The sequence below is a fragment of the Heterocephalus glaber genome, unplaced genomic scaffold (assembly GCF_053883595.1).
Source record: "Heterocephalus glaber isolate CG9 unplaced genomic scaffold, H.glaber_assembly_v1.0 deba00001531, whole genome shotgun sequence".
NCBI classification, from domain to species: domain Eukaryota; kingdom Metazoa; phylum Chordata; class Mammalia; order Rodentia; family Bathyergidae; genus Heterocephalus; species Heterocephalus glaber.
In genome coordinates, this window is record NW_028258329.1 from 11,392,463 (window position 1) to 11,413,285 (window position 20,823).

Sequence of the window (20,823 nt, forward strand, 5' to 3'; positions counted from 1 at the left end):
GCTTCCTTTTCTACCATCTGTCCTTGAGAATGCCAAGGAAAATTGCTGGCATCCACTTTTATCCAAAATTCAGTAAATACAAAATTTCAAATCCTAGAGAAAAAGAATCTACCCTTATTATATGCATATATGCAAATACATGTAAAAATACACAATATATATCATGTTTTTTATACATCACCTTTTATCTTTGTTCTTTTCATTTATTACTTGGTGTTTACCATTAGGTTTCAAAGGCCAGCTATTCTAAACCGTTCGCTCCATGCTTGGAGACATGGCTGTCCTGCCTTATTTTTTTGATTAAAAGACCCAGATCCTGTGAGTGTGAAGACCAATACTTCTGGTGAGGACAGGAGGCCCAGCTCAGTCTAGCCATCCAGTTGCAGGTTTCTGTGATCACCACCTGGAGGGGGTACACACAGAATTCCCAGTCTACTAACCGGGAGTTCAGACCTGGTGCCCCTCCAGGGACTCGAGCTGGGCCAGGAAGAAAAGTCCATTTAACACAGTTTCCTCAACACAAGACAGACAACATTGTGTATGACTTCTCCTTAGCTATAGGCCACATTATTCTTTTCAGAATATTTTCCAGACCAAAAAAAGCCTTTTAATTTCATTGTAGAAAATTTTCAAAATACAAGACAGTTAGAAACAAAGTTTGTTTTATCCTATCAAGAAAATCCAGAAATATATCAGAGATAATTAGTTTCAAGCAATTTCTTCTTGCACACATAGCTATCGAACTATATAAATATATGATCATATCTTGCATACAGCTTTATGTACAGTATTTGTATTAAAATGTTTTTATTTTTTAAAAATTCATTTTCAGTGATGCATGACATTTTTAAAGATACAGCAGCATGTAGTCCTTTCTCAACATATCTATATGGATTATCTGCTCTGTGCTGGGATGGCTTTTAGAGACTAGGAATGCAGAAATTTGCAAAGCAGACATTGCATGCATGGATCTTATTCTTTCCTCACTAATCACTCATGAGAGAGATACCATTAGTCAGTAACTAAAAAAAATAAATATACCTTTATAGCTAACAGGTATCAGATAGTAAAGATACTTCGGAATATGAAAGTGTAAGGCAGAGGGACTGACTTGATTAAGAAAACCAGGGAATGAAGAAGATATTACTGGGCTGAGATTGTGCCTCTTTAAGGCAGCCACGCTGGTTCAAGTGTCAAGACTGAGAATGTTTACAATTCAGGAAACCACTCAGACTGGGAGGCCATATCAGGGCTCTGGGTGGGAACCTACATCAAGGGAGCATAATCTATTTGAAGCCAATTCCAGGGATTCATAAATGAGACCTGTGTCCAGAATGGCTTGTCTTAAGAACTTTTGTCATGAAACTAAAATGTTGGGGACAGCATCATCTACAGTTGGGGATGTGTCAGACAGAGAGCTGATGAAAACACAGAGGCTAGAGAGTTTGGAGTAATGATAAAATCCAGTTAAAATGAGCCATGAAATCTAATTGAAATGGTAAAGGACTGAAAACACAGAACTAATTCCTCAATATATATTTCAGCTGTTTTCAGTTTTTTTGTGTACTCATATTGCAATGAACTTCTTTGTCTAAAAATATTAAGATGCATCACTTAAAATGGAATTAATGAATCACATGACACAAATATTATGAAGATTACTTATATGTTGCCAGTTCATCATCATTAAAGTTATTTTTCACCTTATGCTTGTTTGGGTATGCATCGCTTACCAAAGTTGAAACAGTATTTACTTTTCTCTTTAAAGTCTTTAGGATTTTGATAAATAAAGATATTTGAATGTTCCACTTTGAATTTCTTTTAGTTTTTTTATGTTTCTCAAGCAGAACATAGAAATTACATCAAGGCTACTGATGTTTTCCTGTTTTTATTCATATCCTTAGAACATTTTCTTCTATATAGGGATGAAGATTTTAGATTTTTGTGTAATTCTTACAGATTTTCTTGTGCATTCTATTTTATTCTATCTGGAGTTTATTTTGATGGTAGAGTGCTATTAGGATCTGACCTTTTTTGCTGGCCCTTTTCTGTAGTACTAATCTTGAGTTTTCTGTTTAACATCCTTTCATCCTTCACAGGGAAACTTCCCACTCTGTCCCTGCCCTCACAAAGCAAATGGCCACCTCAGTGTTTGCATGTGCTCATAAAAACTTGGCCTCCTCTGGATACAGTTAATCAAGAAGTGGGACAGTCAGAATCCATCTCTGGAATTTTTTCACACTAAAATTGAAAAACCAAGTCATTCCCTATGGGATGGTGGGAATCTTACAACATGGAGCATGAGGCTGTCAATGCCACATGAAGAAATAAAGCCTGTGGTGAGAAAGTATAAGTTTAATGTGTGCAGAAACAGAAAAAAAGGGATGGAGAAATAAGACACCTAGCACTGTGCTCTACTCCTGGTATTCTGAATCTACCTGCTACTCAAGCCTTCCTTGAATCCATGATCCAGTATTTTATTTTTCTTTCTTAAAGATGTTTTTTCTATACTAGCTAAAGTTTACTTCTGTTTTCAGAAGGATTTAATCTACTTGTGATTACTGTGTGCCTTCATGTGAGCATATATATATATGATTGCATTGGCTTAGATAATATGTTTAATACTTTTCCTAAGTTCTTCTGTTTGACTTTCTTTTTACACTGTGTATCAGATTTTTTTTTCTGTTTCCTATAGCAATTCTCTTTCTGAAATGGAGCTTAAATGCCTTTTGGCTTTACATGTGAATTTCTTTCCATATTTGTAGTCTGTAAGGAGACCTTTTCGTTTACTGAGGCAAGTTTGAATTAGGATTCTTATAGCTAAACATTGAAGGAAGCAAGAGACAGAATTGAACCAAATGACCATTCTAATTTTGTTTGCCATCTCAGAATACTTTTTTATCCAATCTTTGGTGTCCTTTACCCTCAGATTACATCACATCCCCTAATCCCCTTGGGTTAGTGAATCACCTGGATATTTGTTTCTCAGCTCACAAACCTTTGTTTGATGACTTACCTTCCATCATGTAACAGTGTCTAACCTAGTACATGCTCACCAAGTGTTTATTGAATAAGTAAATAGAAGAATGAATAAAGCTTTGCTCATATAAAAGAGAAGGTAGGTATACAGGACCTGAAATAGTATTATGTCAAGCCTGAAAGCCTTAGTCTTTTTATCTGGAGATAAAGATAATGATTTCCATGTTGATATAATTGAATTGTATAGGAGATAATGAAATGATCAGGAATAATCTCTTTGTAAACTACAGGGAGGTATGTAAATGTGAATTGCTGGTGGAACATTAACTTTACCTTTGCTCGGGTCAGGAAGTGTGGGCTGGGTGCAAACAGGGCAGTGGGTAGTGGAACAAAGAGTGGACTTATTGAAGAAGCTGTCCTCTCTCTGTGTGATTTTTGGCTCCTTTGTGAAGAATCAGTTGGCTGTGAATACATGGGTTTATTTCTGCAATCTTCACCCAGTTCCATTAGTGTATAGGTCTGTTTCTATGCCAATATCTGCTTTGGCTACTATGGCCCTGCAATATGTCTTGAAATCACATATTGTGATGCCTCTAGTTTTGCTCCTTTTATTCAAAATTTCTATAGCGATTTAGGGTCTTTCATGACTTCATATGAGTTTTAGAGTTGTTTTTATCTAGCTCCCTGAAGAATATCATTGTATTTCATGGGAATTATATTGAGTTTGTGAATCCTTTTGGGCAGTAGAGACATTTTAACAATATTCTTCCAATTTATGAATATGAGAGGTCTTTCACACTTTCCTGTATTCAAATTCTTTCATTTGTATTAAGTAATTCTAATTGTAAAGGACTTTTACTCCCTTAAGTTTATTCCAAGTTAGTTTTGTAGCTGCTTCTTCTTCTTCTTTTTTTTTTTTTTTTGGTACCAGGGATCGAACTCATGACCTTGCACTTGCACGGCAGCTGCTGGAACCACTAAGCTAAATCCCTTGCCCAAATGGTTTGCCTAGTTCTCTATGTATGTATATATTTATTTATTTATGGTACTGGGGATCAAACTTGGGTCCTTGCGCTTGCGGGGCAGGAGGCAGAAACACTGAGCTAAATCTCCCACCCTGCAGCTATTTTGAATATTACTGTAAGTATTTCTTGTTCAGTGTATTAGTTATTCGTGTATAGAAAAGCTGCTGATTTTTGTATGTTGATTTCTTGTTCTGTTAAGTTTGCTTCTCAGTTATAATAATTTTTTTGGTGGCATCTTTAGGCTTTTCTATATGTAGAACCAAAACATATTGAAACAGGGATAATTTGATTTTCTCTTCCTATTTGTGTACCTTTCATTTTCTTTCTCTTGCCCAGTTGCTCTGGTTAAATCTCCTAGCACTATATTGAATAAAAGTTAGTGCACATCCTTGTCTTCTTTCTTGAGGAAATGCTTTGCTTTTCCCCATTCAGTATATGATACTGGGCATAAATATGTCATAGATAACCTTTGCTAATGTGGAGGTATGACCCCTCTATACCTAATTTGCCAGAATGAAATCAAGTAAATCATGATGAATGATCTTTATTATGGGCTGTTGAATTAAATTTTCTAGAATTTCGTTGAACATTTTTGCATCTATGTTCATAAGAGTCATTAGTGTTTTCTGTTCCTGTGTTCTTTTCTGATTTTGGTAATGGGATAATTCTGGCCTCATAGGATTAGTTTGGGAGGATTTCCTTCCTTTCCATTCTTTGGGATACTTGTGGAAAAATTGATATTAATTCTTCTTTAAAAGTTTGGTACAATTCAGCAGTGAGGCCATCTGTTCTGGGGATTTTCTTTGTAGAGAGACTTCACATTAATTTAATCTCATATTTGTTGTTGGTATCTTAAGATTTTTCATACCCTTATGGTTCAATTTTTGTTGATCACATATATTCAGAAATTTATCCCTTTCATCTGTGTTTTCTATTTTAGCATGTATTTTTTAAGTAATCTAGTTTGAGCCTTTGAATTTCTAAAGTACCAGATGCAATGTCTGCCTTTTCTTCTCTGCTTTTATTTATTTGGCTTTCCTGTTTATTTTTCCTGGTTAGTGTATCTAACTGTTTCTTAATTTTATCTTTAAAAATGCAAACCTTGATTTAATCTTGTGTGTGCATTATTTACAATCTCTGTTTCGTTTAATTCTGCACTAATCTTCCTTTTTTTGTTTTATTAATTTTGAATTTCACTTTTTTCTTGTTTGTGCAAGACATTGAGATGCATCATTAGGTTTTTTACTTAAACCTTTCTATTTTTTATTTTATTTATTTTGTTTTTTGCAGAACCAGTGATCAAACTCAGGATCTTGTGCTTTCCAGGCAAGCGCTGGCACCACTGAGCTAAACTTCTGGCCCTCTATTTTTTTAAATGTAGGCACTAACTGCTGGAAACTTCCCATTTAATACTGATTTCATTATATTACATATGCTTTGGTAAGGTGTTTTTCCATTTTCATTTAAGAAATTTTTAAATTAAAATTATTTAACAACCATTACACAAAAATGAGTTGCTTTATTTTCCATGTGTTCCTATAATTTTAAAAATTTGTCTTGTTGTTACTAATAGTTTTATTCCATCATGATCAGAAAAGATACAGGATATAATCTCAATTTTTTGAATGTAAGACTTGATTTTTAACTTAATGAGTAATCTATAGAGATCATCCCAAGTACTAATAAAAAATGTATTCTACAACTATTGGATTAACTGTCCTTTAAATGTCTATTAATTCCATTTGGTCTATAGAATAGTTTAAAGAAATTTCTTTGATATTTTTTATCTGAATTATCTGCCCATTGATGAAAGTGGGTATTGAACTACCCATCTCTGTACTGGAGTCCATGTCTTCCTTTGGGTCTGATAGCGTTTTTGTTTATATGTAAACCAGGCGCTCTGACATTAGACACACAATTGTTGTATCTACTTGCTACATTGATCCCTTGATCATTGGTGACTGTTTTTGTCTCTTCTTACAGATTTTGTCTTAAAGTTTATTTTGCCAGATTTAGGTATAGCTACTTTGCTTACTTTATTTTTCTATTTGCTTAGAACATTGCTTTCCATCCTTTCAGTCTATGTGAGTTTCTTCTTGGCAGAATTGTTTATTTGGGTTTTTTTGGTTTGTTTGTTTTAATCCCTTGAGTTCTTCTGAATCTTTTAATTGGAGTACTCATTCTGTTTACATTCAAGGTTAGTATTGATAGGCAAGTAATTCTGTCATTTTGCTGATTTTATTGTAGTTATTTTGAATGTTCTTCCTCTGTTGTCTACCTTTGTGGTTTGATGGTTTACTACATATGTAACAATGGTATTAGAGTCTTTCCTATTTTTGTATATATCTACACTTCTAGTGGGATTTATACTTTCGCATGCTTTCGTGATGATAGTTGTCTTTCTTTCTTAAGCATTTTTGTAAGATTGGTGGAGTCAATGTGAATTTCTTCAGCTTTGGCTTGTCTTAGAAAGACAACATTTCTCTTTCATTCTTAAAGGATGGCCTTACTCCATAGAGTATTCTTGCCTGCTTGAAAGTTTTATTTCAGACTAGGAATACAGCATTCACTTCTCTCTTGGCCTGTACAGTTTCTGCTGAGTAATCTGCTATGACCCTAATGATGATGCTCATAGAGATGACGTGGCACTTTTCTCTGACAGATGTTAGGTTTCTTTGTCTCATATTTTTGATAGTGTGACTCTAATACGCCATGGTGAAGATATGTCCTATTCTTGTCTATTTGGAATTCTTTCCCAATTTGGGGGATATGTTCAGCTGTTATTTTCTTGAATAAGTTTTCTATGATATCAAGATTCTTCTCCTAAGTTTGGATAGTCTTACCCAAAAGTGTGGGGTTTTTGATTAACAATGTCCCAAGGACTTGAATGTTCTTTTCATTCTTATTTCCTTTGCTCACCCCTCCAACCCCTTTCCTCCTTCCTCTGTCTATCTCTCTCTCCCTTTCCCCCTTTTGTCTGACTGTGATATTTCAAAAGACCTGTCTTCAAGTTCAGATATTCTCTTTCATGCTTGATTTAGTCTGTTGTTGAGGCTTTCAGCTGTATTTTTTTTTTAATTTCACTTATTGAACTCTTCATTTCCAAGAATTGTGCTTGGTTTTATTTCAAAATCTCTATGTCTGTAGAGTTTCTCATTCATTTGCTGAATTATCTTCCTAATTTCTTTTAACTATTTGTATTTCGCTGCATTTTGATTATTTTTTAAAATAATCATTCTTTTAAATCTTAGTCATCTCAAATTTATTGATTTTGTGGGGGATTTGTCGATAAAGTTAATATGTTCCTCTGGGAGCATCATAATACATAGTTTTTTTTTTCATATTTATTGTGCTCCTACATTGAGACTTGTGCATCTAGTGAACTGAGTATTTCTATCACTTTTATGTGTTCATCTTCTTAGTAAGGTGCTTTCTCCCAAGGATGTGTCTTGAGGCTTCGGTTTATTATATAATGTTGGATTTAGTTCTAGCTGGACATCATGAAGTAGTCTCCCCATATCTTTGGGATTAATGACTTTGGGCATGGTACACACTTGGCAAGAGTCAGAACGACTTATTGTTTCTACAGGCCACACAGCAGTGGGGATGCTTCAGCTGTTTATGCAGGTGCCATGTTGACATCAGAGTGTGTTATGTGGGGTGCTTACCACATGGCCTCACCTACAACAGGACCAACGGTGAGTGTCAGGTGATGGGAGTACCCTCAGGCACTGTTAATGCTCTTGCTGCTCCTAGCAAGGGCTCCTCACTGTGGCAACCTCAGCAATGGTGAGGAGTCTGTAGCACTTGTTCTTTAAACAGTAATGCTGGCCTAGATGCTGCACGGGGAGAGGAGGTGGTGAAATTTGCCACACCTGAACTATGGTGCTCTTGCCCAGTCTTGATAGTTATGTGTGGTTGGGCAAGGTGGGGAGGTAGAAAGGTGGAACTGCATAGGTGAGGTGGTAGCAGGAACTGGGCCTGTGGTGTGCACAACTGGGAGCTGGACTGTGCCTGGCATCAGGGAAAGCTCCTCATGGTACTCTTTGGCTTTGTGCCCTGGGAAAAGGAAAACAGCCTGAACCATTGAATTGCTCAAGGTTCACTCAGCATGTCCTGGGGAAGAGGACAGGAGTAGGAACCATTCTATTTCCTCCTCATCCTGTCAGTGGTGGACCCCTCCTTGTAGAAGGGAGGGGCATCAGAAACTGCATAAGTCACCACTTTCAGTCCTGGCACTGGAACAAGGTCACACACAGATGGCCACACCTTGATCTCTTGATTTTCTAGGATGGCACCATTTCTTCCCTTTGTGTGGGATTTCCTCAAGTCTGCACACTGAGCAGACTTATGTGACAGTTACTCTACTGGGTCAAGTTAGGTTCTTAAGGGAACTACCACTTCCTGAGCCAATACAATAGACATCTGTGGAATCCCAGAAATGTAAAGATGCCGGGGATTCTGATACATAGAGCACCCTACACTCATACAATAGATCAGTTCTCAAGGTGGCACCCAGCTACAGCACCTTGAAGTTTCATGAAAAGTTGATGTGAGATCCTTTTCCAAAGCAGATTCCAAGCTATTATCTAAGTGGACTACAAGCTGTGAGGATTAGTCAACCTTGTAGTGGCTCAGACTGCCACATCTGCTCTAATACTTTACCATAACTCTATCACCCTTGCCCTTGCAGAGGAGACTCACCTTCCCTGAGACATAGAGGTAGAATGGCTGATGATGGGTATTTTGCTTTTCTTTCTGTGCTGTTGTACCACATCTCTGCATCATAGAAATTTCCAGTCTCTCTCATACTGATTTCCAGGGTTTTCATACTGTCACTCACCTCTAAATTTACCTGTGATTGTTGTTCTTCCTTGAGCAGGAGCCGATGAGCGCTGGATGCCTCTATTCCACCATCTTGGATCCAGATTCATTCTTGTAAATGCTTTTCTTCGTAAAAAATACAGTGTTAAATAATTCATAGTTTTAGATGTCCAAAGGGAAATAATAAATCAAGGAAGAGAGAAAGTGAGGTAAACTTTTTGGAAGTTAGCTGTGGAAAAATTTATGAATAATATTCCAATGAATTAAAACTAGACATTCTGTTACCTTCGAATCACTAGCAAAGAAGCTACTTTAGGAATTAACCAATGCTCCAATGGAACTATCAATTTGTTGCTAGTCTTGGCATACCAATACAGCAGGACACCATCAGTTTACTGCACTATGTTATCAGATGGAATACCTGCTAGAAATCCCTAATTAACTTTACCTGCAACTTCAAGTCCCACATAATAAGAAAAAAAAACACGTAAGTTCTAAAGAGTTGGAGACAGTGCAAAGAAATGAGAATGGGTGATCTCCCAACATCCTCCTGAATGGGTGACCTCCCAACATCCTCCTAAATTGCCAGAGAGATGGCAATTTAAAGTCCATCCAGGGCATGACCATTTTGGCCTCCTTACCCAAAAGGAAAAGCAAGTTAAAATATCAACAAGATGGTTTCAACATGGTAATGATATTCTACATTAGGAGGCTCAAACAAGGACTTGTTTGTAAGAAGTCAAATTTAGAAAAGACTAAACCTTTATTCCTTTTTTCATTGGTGACAACAGTTCCTTCTTTCTGAAAGCACTGACTTAAGATCACTCTCTATGCTTTCCACAGAAAGACCCTGTATACAGAATTTCTCCATTAAAAAATAAGGAAAAATCAAAAGCCGTGCAATTTGATTTCCTCTCAATACATCCTCCATATTAGCAAAAATTTATTAAAAAGAAAAACAAGAAAAAAATACATAAGGAAAGTGAACAGGAGAAAGAAAAAGAAAAGGCTGCCTTTTAAAAACTTCTAGTATTTATATCACTTTGTTTTTCATTCACACCAGGGAAATAACAAGAGGTCCTCTGATGAATGTTGTAGATCGCCATGGTTACGGTTCAGAGATGCAGCAAAAAGCAATTATGGTGGAACAGAAGAAAGAAATGCACCTCTTTGTCAGAATTTCATAACAGCTGTAATAACACTAGTGCACCCAAATGAATGTAAAATAACTGAAATATTGTGGCATGTTAAATGCCAGCACATTAAAAAATTGTATTTCAATGTCACATTATTTAAAATGACAGGAAGCATTAATTCCAGCTGCACCAAGGAGCCTGTTAAGAGACATAGGGTGGGGGGATGTAAACCAACATCCACACAGGGAGGAGACTTCAAGACGATGTAGGAAAATACAGTAGTGTTGGGAGAAAAAAAATAGGACTAGAACGACACAAGAGCAAACTTAATCTGATACTCTGAATGAATTCCATTATATATAACTGAGCTGAGCCCCCACCCCCTGCCAGAGCTACTTTAGCAATAAAGCAGTCACCTGACACTTCCCTTGCACTGTGAGCACCCAGTATTTACATCAGTTAAAAGTTTTCCTGGTGAGGAATGTTATCCCATTTTGCAACAGCACCAAATAAGGAAATACTGACCAGATTATGATGTACACTTCATCCTTAGGAGGTGGATTTGAAGAGGAAACCTTCTGGGGTCAGGAAAAGTTAGGGGGTTCTATTAGTGATCCAGTGAGAATTTTCTCTTTCAGCTTGCATAACTCAAACTTCCTGGTTTTAAGGTGCTTGAGGCATAAGATACAGGTTCTAACATTTATGAAACACTATTTTTCTGTTCAGTACAGTATTGTACAAATATCATTCTCCTTGGAGTGAAAAAGCAAAGCAGGTGATAAATGTCTTGGTTACAAGTACACGTTGTACTATTCTTCTGATGCTCGGTTTGGTGTTTCCTCAAATTAGAAACTGATTTTGCTGATTTTGCAACTCAAGTAATGTCACAAAAGCAGACTCAGAGTGGATCGTGAGCAATGCCTTATGTTCTCATGGCCAAAGAATGCCTCCTCTCAATAGTGCAATCATTGTAGAAATCCCTGTTGAACTAGGCTAGAAGACAAGCAATTGCCAATAAGATCAGCATAATATAATCTCTATTGAGGAGAAAGCATACCTTTTAACAAATACTACTTCTGCAGTGGGTAATGTAGAAAGTGGTTTCATAAGCATTCTCATGTTTCTTATCACAACTCTGAGACTTGAGCTTATACCAGAGAAAGTATTAGAATTCCTCTTCCGGCAAAAGATGCAACTAAGAATCAGAATCATCATCATATGTGACATCGGGACTCGTATCTCTCTACTATCAAACCCGTGACTTCTTCATTTCACATTCCAGGTGGCACTGGCTCATTTTCATTTTCCAGTTCTTATTTTTGTTTTGTTCTGAGACAGGATCTTCTTGCCATGTAGCCCAGGCTGGGCTGAAACTTGTGATCCTCCTCCCTCACTTCCCAGAGTGCAGAGATTACAGGTTTGCACCAGCACACCTGACTGGATCATTGTCTTGCATACCAAGGGAGCTGGTCTCTTAGCAGAATGACATTTAATTTTGACTTTTAGATTTCCGCAAGCTGCTTTTCTGATTAGTGGCTGCCTAACAAATCACCTGCAAACTTACTGACTTGAAACAATCGTATTATTAGACTGAGGGAGTCCATGGGCCAGACATGCAATGAAGAGCCAGTGGGGATGACTTGTGTTCTTCTGTGTTTGTAGACAGACACGATGCCTTGAGTGTGGGGCTGGGATCGTCTGAAGACTGCTCCCTTTCGGTGTCTGACACAGAGACTGGAGCACCTCCACACAGTATCTTCATTTGCCTTGATTTCTTCACAGCATGGCAGCTCAGGACTCCAAGTATTTCAACAAAGTACAAGCTCCCTCACCACTTACAGCTTGACCTCACACTTCACAAAAGAGGTCTGAAGATAACAGATCCATTCATCATCCGTGCATAGGAAAATAGTCCTCATTTCTCCGTGTGAAGAAACCAGGGGATTTGAAGATCATGTGTTAAAACCATCATAGTCTCTAACCAAAATTATCTGCCTCAACTTTGGGCACATGTCTTTGATGAAAATGCTAAAGAGCAATACAAGTTAATGAGTAACCTTTGAATAATGAAGCTTGCATATATTTGATAGTTGAAGGTATTTATATTTGCTTCTGACATAGTAAAATGATTTCTGAAGGCATATAGAGAACTATGGGGGAATTACAGAGCAGGTGAATTAGTATCAGTGTCTCTCTAGGCACATTAAGCTGAAGGTGAGTGGGGGATGTTCTGTTAGCTATAAAGTGGTCATATTTATTCACTATTATACTTCTCTTCATTCCTTCTAGTGGGGAGGATTTCCTCAAGCCTTCCACACAAGCTGCTATACTTCAAGGAGGTAAATATCTTATTAACTCCCTTTCAGAGATAACAACCAGGAAGAAAGTCAAATGTCTTGTTACTGGAGCTGAAGACTCCCCTGAATCCAGGGCACAAGCTGATTCCCTGAAGCGTCTCTAACACTACTTTCTCCATGGTTCTATAGTAAAGGTTCAAACATACAAATCCATACTTCACCACTTACTTTTGAAATTCAGTCAAAGCTTTTTTTCTAAGGAAAAAATATTTACATAAACTTTGCTTTGAAACATGGAAAAAGGCACAGTGAATAAGGGTGTAGTTTGATGCTTTTGCACACATGCAGTACTCTCATCCAGACATAAACATGGTGAATACCCTGTGCCCGTCACACCGTTCCCCAAGTTGTTATGCATCTTATTCTTCTAGGATTTAATTCCACACAGACCATTTCTGTGTTTCAGATTAATCTACCTTTGTGCATTTTTCCGTGATATTCCTTGACCTCTTTACATTTGTTGTTCATTAACTTTCATTACTTTTCAAAATGCGTGATTACTAAACACATATCTAACGCTCACTTTACAATTCAATACAATACCATGGCTTTGCTTATTTTGCCTTTACAATCAGTGCACTATCAATGGTTTTATAGTTAATGCTCTGTAAGACAAAAGTGGCAGATCAGAGGTTCTTGTCCCAAATAAACCTACAATTATCTGTATGCCTTTGAGCAAGTCACTTTACATTTTTGTCCCTTAAAGCTCACTTCAGAAAAATTGTTATAAGAACATATAATCTCCAATATTCTTTCTATAGCTGAGATATTCTGTTTTATAAGCCATCCACAATGAATCCTTGCTATTACACTTACAAGTCTTTCTTTAAAAAGAAAATGATATAAACTTTCTATAAGCACACTGTACTTTTTATTCTAGAATAAAAAACCCTCTGGGAAATTTAGACTATTTCTAATTGCAACATTTAAAATGTGACAGCTTGCCCATTTGCCTACAAGTGGACAATTGTCAGTGTACTGCTGTGTGACTGCAAAATAAAAAATAAAGATGCTGTCAATCTAAGCCAACATGGCAGAGTCAGTACAATGGGTTACTCCTTGGAGTGGTTTCCCACTTCCTTGAGCAGAATAGACTGGGGAGAGGATGCAATTTGAGCAATTGCCACCATGGCATCTGCTGGAGCCTGGGATAGGATTGTCAAGGCTCCTTTTGTGTGCTAGGGTTTCAACAGGGAGGCGTGAGAGACTAGATTTTGAAACAAAGGTTTCATTGCAGTGTGGCAATGTCTCATCATTTTATCGTTTGCTGTGTGCTCATGTCAGATAAGTGGGCTTGCAAAGTAGCTTAATTAGAATTGAGGATTATGCTGGGCCAGAATCCACTAGGCTGTAGGCCTCTCTGTGGGGACTGAAAGAAAACACAGCCTCACTAAATACTGGGCAGACTTTGGGATTTTACTGGGAGAATAAACTCAAAGCAGCATGGACTTCTAGTCGGTGTTTCTCAGACTTTCAGAATCTATTACTGTTTTGCTCACTTGTTTAATATCTGAAGGGAAAAGCATGTTTTTTTTTTTCCAAAAAGAAATTCCAAGATCTCAGAACACTGATAGCACTAGTTTCCTATGATTCCAGAGGCAATAAATTAAGGCAACTGATAATAGTATTTGTCATCTAGCTGCAACGTATTGGGTTTCTAGGATCTCAGATTGCCATTTAAAATTTTCTACAAGTCTTGGTGCTTCTCCCTGTCAGTTCTGTATATAATTATTAATGAAGTTTTCTTACCATGTTCATCTGCCTTATCAAAAGATAGGTGCTATGAATGAAGGACCATGTCTCTCTGGTTCTTTTGTATATCCTCAGCACCCAGAATATTTGTCATCTTTGATGATAAATGTTCTCTTCAGAGAACAGAGAACCAGGGCCACTCTATATTTTAATAATTAAGGTTATACTTATATTCATTGATAACTGTCCTATAGATAAAAAGCAAATGCTTTATTATTTCCCAAACAACAAATTTGTCTTGTAGTTAAGTGGGTAAAAGAATATTAAGAGACAGTGTCTGAAGATATTCTATTGAGAGAATTTCTTAGATGAACCAGGATACATGCCTGATACCACATTTTAGGACTATTCTTAAAATATCTTTGTACAATCACCACTAGGTTCTGTATCAATGTTACAAATATATGTGGCAGTCTTACCCTGGCATTCACCCACGAAGGTTTTCAAGGTCTTAATATATGAATTAGATGTTCCCTTCACGTAATGAGTATTAATGAGTGAAGTGAAAATTTGGAAACAGTAAGGTTAGGTATATTGCACAGCAGTAGTGATGGTTTGTGGAAAGAGAAAAGAAGTTGCATTTGATCAGTTTGGTAGGGAGGGAAGGAGCTAAAATACAGATATGAATATGCTGGGTCCTTCAGAGGAACCTTCAAGTAATCCCTTTTCTGCCCTAGCTTGATGTAGGTCAACCTAGTAGAGAAAGTTTTTAGAGAAGCATCTGAGAATGTCTGAGATCAGTGGTTTTGCATATTTGCTGCCTCCCCTGCTTCTCTTTCATCACACCCATATCATGTAGGTTTTCACTTGCTTCTGCAGAAAGCTAAGCAAAAAGGCTACAAAGGATAGTACTAGTTTTTAAATAGCTTTAGAGCCCATATCAAATCCTGCTATAGAAGAAAACTCAGTGTTATTTGGCGGTAGGTGAAGTCCACAGAAAGCAATTTCATAGAGGATAGTTAAATCTCAAGGGGCAAAGACTATCTCATCTTACGTTAAAAGCATAGAATTCAATTCATAATAGCCACCCAAACACAGGCAAACTTGCCTTAAACTATAAAGTATTAACAAGTTATTTTTTGTTTGCTTTGTTTTGTGTTTGCTTTGTTTTGTGTATGAGTGTATGTGTAGTTTTCCTGGGCCATCTCCCACATGAAGGGCAGACAGTACTCCCTGACCCCAAAGGCTGTAGGTCATTATGACTATGGAGAAGTACAGACAAGACAGGCTATTATGCAGGCCACTATGCAAAAACATTGTTGCTATATGTATTATACTGAGAATTGCTTGAAAAACATGAGTGGAAGAATTCCTTGCCTTAGGCTTCATTTGTTAACTGCCTGGCCAAAGTTCAGTGTCTTAGTAAAGATAATTACTTACCACTAACTTTAAAGTTACACCTTCCAAAATAAAAGCCTAATTTAACAAAGCAAATCTGGACCTACTAGCTCATGTGTACAATCCCTGCCTTGACTGATGGCACACGCAAGAACTGAACTGGAATATCCCTCATAATTGTACCATTTGATTTTAACAATATCAAATTGATTGACTTTTTTAAAAAGGGGACACTGTTAATGTTGAGACAAAATCTTCTAAAATTTTCCTCCAACTTTTATATAATACTACCTTTGTGCCTTTGGCTACAAGGGTTAAGAGAATTTGGACAGTGATAATTGGCTGGCCAAATTAGTTTGTATTTCTCCATAAAAGAGTGTCTCTAGGAAACATTTTCAAACCTAAGCTAATATTTTGCTAACACTACAATGCTAATATTATGAGGCTTAAAACACATCAGAGAACATTCACATCTCATCATATATAATTGTTCCCGAATTTTAAAAATAGCATTCATAATTATCATTTGTGACCGTCTTCATTTTTCAGTTCTTATTCTATTTTTCATAAAGAAAAAATCAGTTCTATGCTTGAAACCATGTGCTTGTGTCCATTTAAGCACTTACTATAAACAGGAATTATTCTTATCCCTCATCAGGAGTCTGGAAATGAAAATGGGGCAGAGTACGTCAGACAAAATCAAATTTCTTTAAAATAAGAAAGGATGCTAAAATCACACTGGTGATTCACTTCCTAAATAAGAAAAATGGATTTGTCCCTATAGCCACAATCATTTTTAAAATTCTAAGAATACGTATTCCACATTCTACCTAGCCCTGTAGGCTTATCAGCCAGCAAACCAGAGATCTAGAACATGTGTGATCATCACTAAAACTTTTTCCCTTAAACTTCCAGAAAGAGAAAAACATTGTTCAATTTAGAAAAAGGGAGGGAGGGAGAGAGAGGAAAGAACTCTCTAATGGGTGGCAGATGTTTCAAAAAACAAGAAGTTGACCATGAGAGAAATAATCAGTGAGATGACAGAAAGGCATTCAATGTTGTGAGCAACTGGCTGTGGCCACTCACAGTTGAGGGTATGCTGTCCACTAGGTTTCGATCTGGATGGTCATTGATGAAAGAACTGGAGCAGGCCCTGCGGAGCTCTGAACTGCTACATTCCACTGCATCCGTTCTCCCTAGTACAGTTTATGCCAGTGCTGTCCTACTCCAAACATCTACATGCAGGATTCTAACCAAGAGCTTTCTTGCACCACAAAACTGAGGCAGATCAGAAGCTTTGGAACTTTAGTACCCCAAACAATGAGGAATAAAAATTAGTGTGTAAATACCTCAGCTCCTTCCCTCATCTAAGTTTCTCAGTAAGGTGGAGCTCCAGGTATTTGCAGGAATAATTTGCTTACAGATGCATTTCATTGGAACCCTTCTCTGTTCTTCATCTCAGTTCCTCACACCCCTTATGGTATTCTTGCGAAACCCCTTAACCCTAATATCAGCGTCAGCTTATGGGAGAATTGAGCTCATAGCAGTGAACCTAGTACAGGGGTCCTCTCAGCTTCTGTCATAATACATCTGGTTCCAGATGAAGCAAGTTCTTTGAGATAAATATATCACCAGGTAGCTCTGAGGCAATGTTAACAGATGAAGTTGATTTCACCCACTGTAGCTCTTTTAGCCAACTTTTACATTATAAATACAATGATCCAGGTGTTTACATAGTGTTGGCCTCTTATACTCTTTTATGCCCCCATAAGGTTAAGGGCTAAGAAATACAACTAACCTTTCATTGACATCAAAATATACAATAGGTTGTTCTGAATATGGATTTTGTATTTAAAAATAGCTAATATGGGAGGAGGAGGAGGAGAAGATGATGATGATGATGATGATGATGATATGTTCTCTGTCGTTGGAGAGCCAAAAATCTGTGGGGCAAGGAAAAAACCTGATGAACAGTAAATGAAGTGTAAGCTAAGAGGAGCCTACAACTTCCTTGGCTCTCAGCAATGTTGCCATGCTAACTCCACAGGTGGTCAACAAGGCTGTTAAAATCAGCCTTGATTTTAATCTGATTTTTTTATAAAATCAGACATAACTTTTTAAAGTAATACACAAAACATAGTGACGCTCTTGCATAAAATTACATTTTAACTTTTCTTTATTTTTTTAAATAACTTGGGAATTGACTGTTGTATACTCAAGTACAGTGGTACCTCAGTTCATGAACTTAATTCTTTCCACAATTCTGATGACAAACTGAACCGATGAGAACCGAATCAAATTGTGCCTTAAGGTTAACACTGAACCTAACCTTTGAATTTGATGCCTTGTATAAGCAAACACAAGGTCCCTAGACTAATGGAGTATTTATATTGGAGACATAAGGTAACATATTAAATGTAAAAATGAATCAGTAGCAAGATTATGTTAAATAGTAGTTCTGGGGAAAAATAAGTTAGGGAAATATGGAGAATGATTAACAGCGTTAGTATTTTAAATTGGGTCACCTGAAAAAAGAGCCTCAGTAAAGAGATATTTTTTAAGAGTGGAATTATTAGAAAACGCCTACCATGTCAAGCTTTAGGAATGCGCACTATCAAGGCCTAAGTAGAGCAACTGCAAAGGAACCTAAGCATCATTGAACCCAGGATGTAATAAACCATCACAAAGAGTCCAATATCAAAAGTACAATGTGTAATGGTGTCAGGAGACGATATCAGATAGGAAACACCAGAACCACACTTTTCAAAGTATCACCCTAGGTTGGTTTCAGTCCAAAAAGTATGTGTTACTGGACCATGGCGAAACAAAATTACAGAAATTGTAAGTAAACATTTAGAAAAATTATTTTGAAAGAAAATAAACATGGAATTATTATAAAATCCAGCAAACCCACTATAGGATATATACCCACAAGCAATAAAAGAAACACTTCACTCCTGTTTATTTCAACACTATTCTTAACAAAGTATGGAATCAAACTAAATGTCCATGTGGATGAATAAAGAAAATTAGGTACACATCACAGTGGCATACTACTGAGCCAAATCAAAGCATGAAATCCTATCATCTGTGACAATCATGAATGGACCTGGAGGATATTATGTTATGTGAAATAACTTGGGCACTCAGAGAAACATACTGTATGATCTTAATCACATGCCAAGTCTCAAAGAAACGTTAATCTAATAGAAGTTGAGAATAGAAAAGTGATCAAGGGGGGAAAGAGATGGGGAGAGGCCTGTCAAAGGGAACAGTGCTGCACTTGGATAGGAGGAATAAGTTTTGGTGTTCTGTTGCAGAGTAGGGTGACTATAGTTCATAATGTGTCTCAGAAGATTGGACCTTCAATGTACTTATCACACAGTAAAAATGAAACTTTAGGAGGTGTACATTCTAATTACTCTGATTATTCGATGTATATGCAAACCAAAACACCACATTGTACCTCTTAAACATGTACAAATATTATGTCAATCAAAAAATGAAGGGAATATTAAGAAAAATAATTAGTACCTGTTTCTCAGTGGTAGAACCACTTCTTCAACTGTTCACTAGATTCTCTCACCTCTTCCCACTTAGGGAACCCCAGCTTCACTTTTAAGACCCACCCCATGTCTTTAAAGCCTTGTTCCTTAATCTCATAGGTTCCCTCTGTTCCTCACCTCTCCTCCTCCCGTTGTCCATATTCTCATCTTTACTCCAGTTTCCTGGCTTTCACCCCCACCACCCCTACTCATAGTTGGCACGACGTCCTGTCACAGAACTCTCGGCCTGTTTGACTTCTAAGCAGACTCCTATGTTCTCGACTATCCTGTCACTTGTAAGAAACACGTTTAACTCTCTACTCCAATGAGTTTAAATATTTTGGTGTCACCCCCTAATCTCTGCTCTAATGCCTCCTTGTCCCTGCAATACCTTCACTCTAGGCCTGTCCTGGAGGATACTGTCCTGCTGGATACTGTCCTCCAGGGTTCCCAACCTGGCCAGCTTGGCCTCACATCTCACTCTCCACATCATTCATCTTGGATCTCATGTCAGTGCCAGTGCCCCCTTTATGTCCCCAGCTTGGTCCTTAAGCTCTGCCCGCTGGAGGATTCTACTGGGTTATTGCAAGGCACCCCTAATCATCAGCCCACAGTTAAATTCATGTTGTTCTCATATCTCATTCACCTCTCCACCCCCTGAAGCCCAAGCCAGCTCCTCTGTTCCCTATGTCATCACTGTGAATCTGTGTGCAGCCATCAGTCCAAAGCCAACCTTGAGCTGGCCCTTCTTTTTTCCCCACCTGTACTCAACCACTACTCCATGTGTTTCTGTTTCCCAAAAGTATTTCGTGTCTGGTCCTCTGCACCATCACCTCTCGGGACAGTGTGACCTCCTTGCTGGCTTGCTGCATCCACCACCTTACTGGTATTCCTGCTTTTGCCTGTCCTAGCCAGCACGTTCTTCCGTTACTCCCCACCTCCAAAGTGGTGCTGCTAAAATGGAAATAGCATCATGCGTTCCTGGGTTCTCCAGTGCAGAGAAGGCAAAGTTCAGATATCTTAACGTGACTTCTAGTGTCACCTGTGACCTGGCCTTTTGAGCCATATGCTGAGTCTTTCCCTGTTTCAACTCAATGGGGGATATTTTGATCTTTGTCCCTCTCCTTAGCTGTCTCCTTTGCTTCTCTCTTTCCCCTCTGTCTCCTCTTTTCTTTCTTTTTTACTACACCCCTACTTCCTTCCTTCCCCTCCTCTATTGCTTCTTCCCTCTTTCATCCTTATATTCATATATTCTTTATATATCATTCATATACATTCATACCGTATTTATTTCTAGCGGGCAATATGCCCCCATTTTTTGTCTCTAGTTAATTCTGTCCTACTTGCCATATCTCAGGCTTAAAGTTCACTTCTTTTTGAAAGCTCTGCCTGACCCATCAATGCTAGCTTAAAGACTGCTTTAATATTGAAGTTTTCATATTAAATTTTCATAACACCTCTTTTGTATGTTTAATTGTCACAGTCTGGGCAGACTATTCATCTTGCTTGCTAATTCACTAGCTACATCCACCAAGGTTTCTAGTACACACCAGTGGCACAATATTTAATCACAATAAGAGCAGATACCATGTGGCTGACATTCTCCTGAATATATGAATTAATTTTGTCTCCCAGCAAGCCCTTGTTACAGTTGCTAGGATTATCTCCATTTAGGCCAAGCAGAGGCACAGAGAGGCTGAATAACCTGTTCAACAGCCAGTAAAGCTACAGAGTCAAATTTCCAATCTGGAGAGTCTGGGTCCATAGTCCGTACTCTTAACATTGTTGGTTGACTAAAGAATGGAAATAAAGATGGGTAAGAGGGTTTGAGTAAACTTTAGAGTCCAAAATGATTTCTTCCTATCAC

The 20,823-nt window shown here is 37.7% G+C and overlaps 1 long non-coding RNA gene across 3 annotated transcripts in view; it reads left to right on the forward strand.

The window, feature by feature from the left end:
• LOC110350730 (uncharacterized) overlaps positions 1–20,823 on the forward strand; it is a 65,584-nt gene that overhangs the window by 30,324 nt on the left and 14,437 nt on the right. For 2 of the 3 annotated variants that reach the window (XR_002397515.2, XR_015441721.1), the window contains exons 3-4: positions 7,594–7,702; positions 12,254–12,303. This is a non-coding gene — a long non-coding RNA (uncharacterized LOC110350730). The remainder of the gene's footprint in view (positions 1–7,593; positions 7,703–12,253; positions 12,304–20,823) is intronic. The other variant, XR_015441722.1, reaches the window with a different exon arrangement.